The sequence below is a fragment of the Phragmites australis genome, chromosome 22, assembly GCF_958298935.1.
Source record: "Phragmites australis chromosome 22, lpPhrAust1.1, whole genome shotgun sequence".
Taxonomy (NCBI): domain Eukaryota; kingdom Viridiplantae; phylum Streptophyta; class Magnoliopsida; order Poales; family Poaceae; genus Phragmites; species Phragmites australis.
In genome coordinates, this window is record NC_084942.1 from 1,635,422 (window position 1) to 1,647,828 (window position 12,407).

At 39.8% G+C, this 12,407-nt stretch overlaps 1 long non-coding RNA gene across 1 annotated transcript; it reads left to right on the top strand.

Annotated features, from left to right (window-relative positions):
* The first annotated feature begins 1,546 nt into the window (after window positions 1-1,546).
* On the top strand, window positions 1,547-12,404 carry LOC133904229 (uncharacterized). The gene is made up of 4 exons (XR_009907439.1): window positions 1,547-1,753; window positions 3,956-4,367; window positions 6,485-6,687; window positions 12,349-12,404. It is a non-coding gene; the product is annotated as an uncharacterized LOC133904229 (long non-coding RNA).
* Window positions 12,405-12,407: the final 3 nt, after the last annotated feature.

A 12,407-nucleotide genomic window follows, 5' to 3' on the forward strand; every position in this document is an offset into this window, starting at 1 on the left:
AGCTTGATGATCCAGTGGACACGGGTAAGCTGTGCCACCCGCAGGCGCTCACCAAGTTCTGCTTCTTCCTGATGGACGCGCTGAAGGAGAGGTGCGAGGATGAAGCCACTAATCTGTGCTTTCTTAGCAAAGGAGCCCGAGAATGTGCTGGTCGTTGGGATATGCGGGAAGCCAAGGCTGGACGCGGTTCAGGGAATGAATTCGGTAATGCATTCAGGTTAGCGGCAGAAGAGATCGGTGCAGACTATTTCCACGACATGTTTGAGTCATCATGGATTGTTCTGGATATTGTTGCTTTCAGTTCTTAGCTACATCTAGAGCTCCACTTCCTCATTGCGCTAGACTAGTGCTCTTGAGCGCCTTATCTGCTCTTACAGAATAGGTTCCTATTTCAAAACAAAGTCCTTTTACTGTTACGGAGAAGTAATTGCTGTGTGTCGTGTGCAATAGTGGTGATCTCCTGATGAGTTTGGAAAACATTATACTTTAGATATTTGACAGTATTATGTGATTCAGATCCTATTGATTATGATATTGTATTACTGTTATGTGATTTCATTTTTTTATAAAAAAAGCTTTATTATCTCTTATTATTATTACTAGAAGATACAACTGTATAAGAGTTCACTCTCGGCTTTTGCACCACTCAGCTGCATACAGCTTGAAAGACAAGTACGAACACCTCAAACAAAACCAAAAATAAAACTCATTTGATGGAGGGAACTCGAAACTGGCAATATTATTGTGGTGGGCACATAATCCGAAGTCTAGAACCCCATCCACGTTTGGCAAAGAGCGTTATAATTACCTGCTCCAGTAGCATACATGTCATAGCTCCCACCTCTTGAGAGTTCGTCTACTTAAATACGCACCAAGTACGAAGCCAATATTTACATGTATATATAACATGCAAAGGTGATTCATTGATTTCATATGTTTCTAGTAAAAAAAACAAGGATTTTTTCAGTCAGTCATCACAAATTCATGGTTCTACGGTGAGTATGATGAAAAATAGAGCAGACTTCGCTTTCATGATGTTTTGTGTTAACTGAAATGCTTGCATGCTATTCTTTTTGCTTTTATGTGTACAATTTATATGCATGAGGTGCTGGTCATCTGAATTTAATCTTTAAAAAAATGAAATGACAATAAATAAGTTTCCTGTAAGAACGTTCTATTGCATTCTCCGAGTGGCCGTTGTTTGTGATAACCTGAAGATGCTTGACGTTCCCTTCCTTGAAGGAATTCATCAGTGTGTCTTGGAAGTTCAAAGGGCTTGCTTTTCTTTCAGCTGCGAGTCTTATAAATTTTGCAGTGGAAGATAGTCCAAGATCTATCGGGCTAGGCTACAACAATCCACGGTGAGCTTGGAAATTGGGCCCTTGAATGAAGCTAAGATTGGCCTAGAAGACTTTGAGTTCGAGTGTTCTTGGGCTGTTGGTGTGTATTGCAGAATAGCTAACGTGGCCCATTTTATCTTTTTCCCTGCTCTTTTTTGGCGACCCAAAGTACTGTGATGAATTCGTCCACTTGTTCTAGACGGCGGCGGCTTGTCACCGCCGTTCCATGAGACCGCCAGCGCCCGCGGGAGTCCCCGAGCACATCCGATTACGCAGTTGTCTCCGGCCGTGCACCACCTCGCCGTTGCTGATCAGAACGCTCGATCACACCACCGTCGCCGAGCACTTTCTGCCTCCCCCGAGCGTCCCATTTCCCGGCGACTGCCGGCACCCATGCTCACATCCTCTTATCTGTAAGTTCCTCTTCTTTCTAGAAACCTGCTTGACTTTTATTCCTTACAATTTTTCCTTTTGCCTCGTCTGCTTTAGTATGCCGGGTCCGCGGAGTAACAAGATTACCTTCTTCAAATTTTCCTGTCCTCGCCTTTACCTAAAAGCCGTCCATATAGTTTCCCACGTAGCAACTAGCAAGCCCTCGTGTTTTCCTGTATTTAGGTCTTACAAGGATCTCCAATCGAATGTTGATCAACTCTGACGGTCATTGACTAACCGTTTAACTAACTGTTGATGCATAGACATCAGCTCCGTGAACAATTGATGCTTTGACAATGACATCACATTCACTCAGTGGCGGATCTAGAGTCACTAAGTATAAGCTCTTTTTCTTCCTTCTCTTTATCTTCTTCTTTTTTAAGAACAAAAGGAGTTTTTTTTCCAGTTTCATTGACATGAAATCGAACCATTGTCATCGTTTACAGAAGGTTCAAAAGGAAGCATCAGGGGACTCAGCTGCCTATAATGCCCCAAAATAACAGAAGAGTTAGAAATATAAAAATCGCAACCCAAAGTTCTCCCTGCTAATGTCATGACAAAAAGGTCCTGATCACCCTCATCTGACTTTGATCTGTCAGCGACACTAATGTTCGTAGTTGCAGTCAACTGTCATCCGAGCATTGGGACTTCCTGCGCTATCTTCATAACCAACGTCAAACAGCGATCCATCTTCGTCAGCCTTGACTTCAAGCACAAACCTTGCCAGTTCTTCAATGTCCCTAGAATCTTGCTCCACACTGCATTCATTCCACTCCCGGCTTGCCCCTAAAAACAAATACCACTACAACATTTCCATAAGCTCCAACCATGTTTAGTTCAGTATATCTATTATTACTAATCCGCCAGCATCCTATAGATTCAAAATTGTTAATCACTAGAATGTTAAACCACACAGCAATCCAAAATCAAATTTGACAAGCTACCAAGCAATCAAAAAACAAATGATAAATACTTTCAGTTTCAAAGCAGAAAGGCAGGTTTTATCAGTTACTTCCCTTCGTTTCTGAAGATTGTCCCTGGTTAAAAGCTTATTATTAGACAAAAGTCATAAAAAGATATGCACCTAAGAGGTACTTGAAGATTCCAAATAGCAAGAGGGTACACAAGTTTAATACCACCGAAGTTAACCACCGCATAAAGAGATTGAACAGAAAAGGATCCATTAGATTCCAACGTCCAGATGGGACTGTCAGTTTCTTCAGAGAAGTGAATCGACTCAGCAATGCTAACAACCTCAAGCCACAAATTATACACCCTTTCAGTTACAGTTCTCCTGAAGGTAAACTTCTCTTCTTCTTCTTTTTATTTCATGCCTAAAAATTGAAGAGGGGCTTTGGGGGGCTCCCAAGGACGGATCCGCCCCTGCATCCACTGATGTATCGTGTACCATTATTCTGTTCTGGTGCATTTTCTGATTGAAAAGGATCAACTTGATTGTAAGCGGTGAACAATTTCCGACCACATCGTCAACTGAGAACCTTGTATCTATAGTATAGTTTGCATCAATCAGAAAGGCCACTATCTACTCCACAATAAACATCTAACTTAATCGCAAAAAAATAAACATCTAACTTGTTGCCTAGAGTTTTCAATGTGGCTTGACGACCTGTTCTTCTTTAGGTTAAGTTGGTTATTCTCAATCACCGATATTGAAAATTGATTGTCCAATCTGATGATACTTTTATTCCTGTAGGAATTGCAAACAACTAGTTGTCCTATGCTAATTCCTCAGAACCGGAATAATTTGGGGTGATGCTTCCCTTCAAAATAGTTGACGTGCCACATAAGGCTACAAAAAATTGTCATGATTTGTTAGTCCATACTGCAACTGTACTTCCTCTTGCTTTCTACACGAATATAAATAATAGTTGATGCCTCAAGAGCATACAACAGCTTTTGCTCGAACTGAGAGTACAATGGTCATTTTGCAAATGTGTTGTCTTTAGAAAATGACAACCATTTTGAATTGTCCACAATTTATTGCATGCCAAGAAATTTCTGCTCTAGTTTGCCTTGACATCGCTACTTCCTGCCAGCTTTTGTGACCCTTGTGATAACTGACAATTGGCAACCATCCATCATGTCATTTTCTTATCTCAAAATTGTATAATCAATTGATGTTTCTGTGATGATAAATTCATATCAATTTTCCCAACATGCAGATAGTACCATCTGTCTATCTTGGTTTGAACTTACTGATGACACTAAGATGTGCCTGATGGCCTGCTCAACATCTTAATCTAGCCCTTGCTCTTGCACTGGAGCTTGACAGATTAGCTGGGATATATAGAAGGTGATGTGGTGTGCCATATTAATCCTATTGATTGTGCACTGGTGCAGAAAATCTGCATTTAGTTGGTTACACAATGTTCTCATATATATATGCCTATGATGTCGAACAAATGAAGTAGGGTTATGATGATGATATAGCGTTAATTTCTTTGCACAAAATATACATCGATGACTTCCTATTGATGTTTCTCAAACAGAAGCATCCTGTATTGGACAAGTTGTGTAAGTGCACGATTTGCAGTGAAAGTTTTATGACAGTGAAGATTCACTGGTGTAACCTAGGTAATTAGAAAGGTCCTCTTATTTAGCATTCTACCTTATGCTGGTTTTCTGTACTAAATATTTAATCTTAAGTAAGCTGGTCTACTGGTCTTGCTCAACAACGTAACAAAAGAATCGGCTGGCTGAGGTGGTCCATGTGGTGCCAGTCTAGTTAGTAGTTGGGACGTAAGCTACTAACTCTATGTCATGATTATGCTGTACAATTGTGCTTTCATGTGAAATAAGATATGAAAAAGTTAAAAGCATTGTCTAAAGGTGTCCTCGCTGAAACACTCTTGGTATCTTGTATTGTATGCCCCACACTCTTTTCATTTGTATCATGCTGCCAGATGCTGTATCTGTAGTTCACAGATATGGTTTCAGTCATGGTTGGTTGTAATTACTTGGAGTTTTTTTTTTCCTATGGAAATATTCCAAGATAACAATTTTGTTTTTATATGTCCTGGTTGTGTCTCTCCTGGTTGCAAATTTATTTGTTTGAAATTCTGTCAAAATAGTTATCTTTTTAGCAAGTGTCATGTGCTTGTGCAATGTTATCTTTGTATATATCATCATTTATTAGAGGCAGAGTTAGGTCTATTGTGTACATACCTGCAACACTATTTGGATGATAATTTACTGATCGAAATACTTTGACTCTTAAAACTCATACCATTGTTACCAGAAGGAGTTATTTCTTAAGTAAATAAGTAGCTCATTGTAATCTATTGCATAATTATGCATGTTATTGTATTAATTTTACCAGTGGATAAGGTGATAACTAACAATTTTGTATTATAATTTAGTAAGTTTTTCATATGATCATATAACTGGTTGGCATTCATCAATTCTTTGATTTATATCCAAACTGTTGAGTTTTTTTTCTAGAATTATACCTAGTTATGCATTATTTTTCTATTTTTTTTGGAAAATGCATTATGGTTCCAGAAGACACACCATTTTTGTGTGTGTTTTCACTTTATTCTTCTGTGAACACATTATTTTGCAAATACGAAAAAGATCCACATGTTACTGTGAATTTCCGCTTTTTTTCTGGAAACTGCTTGAATTTATGGTTTTATGTGATATGATATTCTGAACAATTAGCAATTAACTTGACACCTGTAACACTGCTTTCAAAAATAACACAATGTTTTGTGACACTGAATGCAGATATGTCTTTGTACATAAGGCTGGCAATGGGTCGGGACGGGTCGGGTCTCTGTGGGTTTTAGATTCGGTGGGGGTGGGTGCAAAATTTGCCCCGCAAGGTCACTGGTCAAGGACCTGATAAGTGTTCGGGTCGGGCGCGGGGGCAGTTTCCGCCTGTGGACGTTCATGGGCGCCTGATAACTGATGCACAGTGCTGACCCAGCCAGTCTAGACGCACCACCACCTAACCCTAGTATGCTTGCCGCCCGTCCGCCCGCACCCGCCTCGGTGCCGCGCCGCTGCCCGTGGTCCCACCCACGGGGTCTCCATCGGGTTTCGGGTCCCCTCTGGGTTTGGGGCCGGGGTGAATTATCACCCGTTAGCAGTTTCGTGCTTGGGTTAGGTTTTGCAATTCGTGCTTCTGATCAGGTGCGTTCTTGCTGCACCCGCCCCGTTGCCATGCCTATTTGTACATATAGGTATTCTTGGATCTAATGGCAATATGTATACAAAATGAGATTCAACAAAAAAGGAGTGGCATGAGTTCATATGATACATAGGTAAAAAGCATAATTTTGAAACATTTTGGTACATCAAACAAAGCAATTAACTGGATAAAATCCTTTTTGATAATGATATTTTAAAGCTTATGCTTGTTTTCATCAGCTGTATCCTAGATTCACATATTAAATCTTGTCACAGTTTCACATATTGCTGCGAGTCTTACAAACCTAGACTGGAAAGTGAAATCCTTTGGCAATTCAAATATTCGAGCATAGCACTGTCTGGGGTGTAACCTTTCTTTCTCTGTTACAGCAGCTGCCTATTAAAGAGCAATTAAATAGTTGATAATGACACTATCATTATGCTATTGCATGCGTCACTTTCAGATGCCTTGTATTCTTATTCCTGAGGGTATGTATTTATTAGGGGCCAACTGGTGTTAATAAGGTTGAGGTTTGAGTCTAGTGTATGCCTTTGTGCAGGAATAAAAGAGATGGCAACTTATGCCTGTCAATTGACAAAGTAGTACGGAATGTGCATCTGCATATACAACCAATGCAGGCCTCAGAACAAAGACCCATTCTCCCAGAAATGGTATTGGTCCGCAGGAACAGGTGAACGATTGAAGCCTCCCCCTCCACACATATAAAGACTCCTTTTGCTGTCGGTGTTGATGAACTGCAAGGTAAAGCTTTTCTTTTCATTAGACTAACTGTAAGGTAAAGTTTTGCACGAGACTTCAGTATTATGGCGCTTGATTGTCAGCGTCTATGGAAGCTTGATTGACTTCATCTTACTTCTTTTTACTGTCGTCAGTCTCTCTACTTCCTCAACTACTGGCTCTTTCCAACAGTGGTATCATCGTCTTTTTCATGTTTGTGGCTCATGTCTGTCTTCATTAGTTCGACGTGATCTTTTAGGATCTTTCTTAGGTGATGTATCCTTAGATTGGCAGGGTTGTAAGTTTGGCAAACCGATTTAGTTTCCTTATCTTTATAGTGAGTTAGTGTCTCAATGTACTTTTGATATTATTCACTCAGATATATGGGGTCCAACTCCCTTCATTTCAAAAGTGGGTCATAGCTACTATATTATTTTTATGAGTAAATTTAAAAAACATATAACTATTTTTGACATATGTTGCAGAAAATTACAACTTCTATTCCTCATTTCAAAAATACAACTATTTTGACACATGTTGAAAAAAACTACAACTTTCTTACCGTTAGTCCACCTCACATCCCCTATGGCATGTAATAGGAGGATTAATTATGGATCCATCTGTTGCCAGAGGATGACAGGTGGGCTCATGGTGAGTAAGTTATAGTTTTTTGCAACATATATCATAATAATTGTAGGTTTTTTAAATGAGCACTAGAAGTTGTAGTTTTTGCAATATATGTCAAAATAGTTGTTTTTAAATTTACTCTATATTTATAGATGATTTCTCTCACCATACTTGGATTTATTTCATATTTTCTCGTAGTGAGGTGTTATCTATATATAAGTATTTTTTTTCACTATGATTCACACTCAGTTTGACACTCCTGTTTGTGTTTTTCATGCTGACTCTGTTGGCGAATTTCTTTCGAGGCATTTTTGTACCTTTCTTGCTAAACAAGGTACCTTATCTCGGTTCTCCTATCTTAGAGCTCGTGTTCAGAATGGTGTTGCTAAGTGCAAGCATAGTAAACTCTTTGAGACAGCTCGCACACTTATGCTTGCTTCTTTGGTTCCACCTCATTTTTGGGCTGAGGCGGTTTTCACTGTCACTTACTTGGTCAATCTAACTCTCTTCTGCAATGAAGGGTGGGATTCCCTTTGAGCGTCTATGTGGATGCCTTCCTGACTACTCATATCTTTGTCTTTTTGGCTATGTTTGTTACATTCTTCTTGCTCCATGTGAACGTACCAATCTAACTACTCAATCTGTTGAGCATGTCTTTCTTAGCTACAGTGTCGAGCATAAGGGTTATAGGTGTTGGAACCCTATTGCTCATCAGATGTGCATTTCTCAGGATGTTACTTTTGATGAGTCTCATGTAACGCCCCAGATATCTACATACCTGGAGGTTACACCTAACACTTAGTTCTAGCCAAAACGAAATCTTGACATGTGGTATTACATCCCTTTTTGAGCATGCTACAATGATTGAGTACCTAAAAACCAAATGAAACACAAAAGTGAGTAAAAATACTCAGTAAGAACAATTCAAAACCTGAAGAACAACACAACATCAAAGCCAATGAAGAACGAGAAACAACAAAATTTTTCTTTTCTTGAAAACAACAATGAAATAGTAGTTTTAGTCTGAAATAGATAGATGTGAATATATCCTTCCATTTACCGGTAAAACCGAGTGAGTGGGACCATCACTCACTCACGGGATCCTGAATATAAGAAGCAAGTTGCACCTCCGGTATTACCAGCACTTGAATGAAATGTAAAGAAATAACTTGAAACTCGATCATTTGAAATGAACATAATTATGAACATGAAACACAAGAACACAAGAAAAAACAAAAGGAAATACGAATACGGAACGAGTACAATTCAAATAGATCAATAAAACATTCAATGAATGAATCATGTCATAACATGGGTTCATCATGCACTTGCCTTAACCGTGGTTAGGATCCGGCTTCACACCTTTAGCATCGACACTTCCTAAACCTGAAGAACATATTATACTCATAATTTGTCCAAGAAAGTTAACATGACTATACATTGAGTATCCAAGCTATGCTCTCTGTCTGAATCCCAAAATACCCGATTCTATCGTTTTTCGGGAAACCGTGCCAATAATCTGGTTTGCTCTTAATCACATAGTTGAATTTGATCTCAACTAACCCTAGGTTTCATATCAAATTGTTATACATGAACTGGTTCGATAATCCCTAGTTTTTGTGACAATTCCGGTCATCAAAATTCCATTTCCGAACAACTAGGGATTACGAAGATGTTACCTTAAGCGAGAAGATCACGAATTGATGATAAAATTCTCAAAAAATCCCTTCTTCTCCTTTTTTTTATTTCTTTCCTTTCCTTTCCTTTTTCTTTTCTTTTCTTTTCTTTCTTCTTTTCCTTCCTCTTTTCTTGTTCCTCTTCCCTTCCTTTCTATTCCTTTCTCTTCTCCTGGTCTTCTCTCTTGTTCGTGAACAACGGCAACAAAGGGTAGTGCACCTTTGTAGCAACGGCTAGCGGCCGACGCCCCTAGTGACTGGCGATGGCGTGGGCAAGTAACTTTGGAGTGGCACGAGGGGAGGCGATGGCAAGTAGTAGCGCGGTTAACCGAGACCAGCGGTGCTGGATGGTGGCCGAGCAGCAGGATGACGTGGAGGTGGTGGTCGAAATCGAGCGAGGTGGCAAGTGGAGTCGGCAGCAGAACAACGACGGTGGTACAACAAGGCAAAAAACAATGGCAGGGGCAAATAAGGGCGACGATGAGTGGTGGCTAGGGTTTTTAGTTTGGGTTGGAACCCGACCCGGGGTCTATTTAAGGAACGGTGGGCGACGGCTGACAATCGAAGGTTGGTTCGTCGATTTTGATTGAATTTTCTTCTTCCTTTTTGTGTTGTATGATTCAGGGCATCACATCTTGTCCCTTCTATCCTCATACCACACCTTCCATTTCTTCAGCATCTTTGGTTGAGCATCTATACTTTCTCACTTTTTCCGCCACACCTGTTTCTGTTTCTTCTTATCTTCCCCAGGCATCATTGGCGCCCTCTCTTGTTGTGCCTTCTTTGGTGACTTTCACGCCTTTGGTCTCCTCATCTCATGCTCTTCCTTTTAGTCTTGTTGAGACTTTTTCTTTCCACTACACTCATCATTCACGTGTTATCTCACATTTTGTCGAGCCGCTTTCTGATGAGCCATCTCCTTCTGGTGATTCAGTTCCTTCTTCTCCTCTATAGGATCAAGGATATTGACTAGAGGGGGTTGAATAGACGGTTTCAAAAGTAATTGCTAAGTAATCAAATAAAACATGCACAAATTAAACTAGAGATCACTAGAGCAAAAAGAGACAACTACTATTACGTCAAAGTTTGCAATCGTAGGGTGACATACAACAATTTATATTCTAGGAAGATAAATTGCACAAAAGTAAAGAGCACAATAGATATCACACAAACTTGATCCCGTAGTATCGGTGATTTGTCGATCACCTCTATTCCACATTGAGATGAGTTTAAGCTTCTAATCGCTCCTCTATCAAGTATTCAATTCTCACCATGAGGAGAGGCCCACACCGGGCAACTTGATCTTGAGTCGGATTAGAATAATGAACTACTAAATACCTCGATTCCAGTAGAGTAGCAATTTACCGCTCTGTTGAGGCGTGCTTAAAACCTCTTAGAATCACCATCGGGGTTCCTTCACAAACTTTTTTGAAGGGCTCCTTCACAAACTTTTAGGAGTTGGCAACCTCTAATAGTAACAAGTCGACAACACTTGCTTAAAGAATCACTAGTGTCACAAAGCTCAAACACTACAAAACAATGCACTAGATGATGTCACACTCTCAAATATGCAATCAGTAAGCCAAAAGAGAGAGGGGAGGATGTCAAGTGCTCAAAAGTTCAAAGTGAGCGTACTAGTTGGTCTCCTTGAACCAGCAAGGGAACTATTTAGTGCATGTTTGGCAAAGCTCTAGCTCTAAGAATTTTAGAAATTCTTGGAGCTCGAGCTGTAGGAAGATTGAGGGTCTTTGGTTTAGGCATCTTGTTTTTATTTTGGACTGAAAATAAATATTCAAACCACTTTATTTTATCCTACAAACTCAAAATCCTACATGGATTTCAAAGCTGAAGCTCTGCCAAACAGGATCCTATAGGTTACAACCCAAAATGTAGTCGTTACTCAAAGGTTGGCACTTTTGCGCTTCTGACGGTTAGACCACAGTACAACTGGTGATCAGACCGTCACTGGTACAATGACTATATCAGCGTAAATGATTACTTTGACTCTGAGATGAACTTTACCTGGCGATCCGACCACCACTGGGCACGGTCAGATCGCAAGCCTTGAACAAAGGATCAAAAACTCTATGTTCCCCTGGCGATCAAACCGTGAGACAGAGCAGAGAGTCCAAACTCTCTATTCCCTTGGCAATCAGACCGACATACTCCTCGGTCAGATTGCGAGTTTGAAACTTGAAACTTCTGCCTTGCTTATACAGCAGCCAGACTGGTCATTCCTGGCGGTCAGACCGCTAGCCACTCATAACATACGCAAAGGCAGTTTTTCCGGTTCTTCCCAAAGTGAATCACCCCCAAAAAAATTTCTAGCCTCTCTCAAAGTGAATTTCTCTCTCTAGATGAAATGCAAGTTTAAGCAATTATGGCACTTTCAATACCTTAAGTAAACACACATAAATCTCTCTTGATAGTACGGTACTTATCCTATCAATTCAGTTATTTTTTTCTTTAATCACCATTGAATAGCAAAAGAAAATATTCTATATTTTATATCTTTATCTTGAGCTAGTTATTTGCATATCTTCCACACATGCTTGTTCTAGCTCCTCAACAATTCTTGGACTCACCTTCTCATAACTCAAATAAGCATGTTAGTCCATATCTAAATGTTATCATTAATTACCAAAACACAAATTAGAGACCTAAATGCTTCATCCTCGCTATTCTTTTCGTGATCGCTATTCGATTCGACCTTATGATCGTTTTGGCTTTGCTGGTGCCGTTCCTATTGAGCCGTCTTCTTACCGTTATATTGCTCTGTGTAATATCCCCAAACTATAAAGATATCTTTGTATATTATTACATATACATGTGTATATATTCTGACACAGGGCTTTCAAAAAATACAAGTTGCTATTACTCTGTTTTAAGACAGATATGCAGCAAAAGGCTTTTGAACAAAACTGACACCCAACTAGTGCTTACCCTTGGTTACTATGCTGCAAGAAGTTTCCTGAAAGGTAACATAAATTGACCTTTCACACTTAATTGCAACCTGTGGGCTGGTTGTGCTGGCACCATTGGTGCGATTAAATGATACGTGAGCCATATGGTCCTGCATTGCTCCTACCTCTACTCTGATGGCTATATCGAGATTGAGATTTATGCTTTAATTTGATGCTTATCGTGCTCTCTAGATATGCTACCTGTACTCTGATGGCTATATCGAGATCGAGATTGATATTTATGCTTCTATTTGATGCTTATCGTGCTCTCTAGATATGCTGTTAATAGATGCTTTGCAGAGTTGAGCCAAACATGCGATAATTACAGCTTTGCCTTTGATCACTTCATACAACATATACATATGAAGTTTGATTACGTTCAGTGATGTTTCGTATTTCATACTTTTGAATCACTGCAGAATGTGCAAAGATTGCTTTTCAGGCTTGATGCGGAGGACCCTGCAGCTTCTTTTTTTTT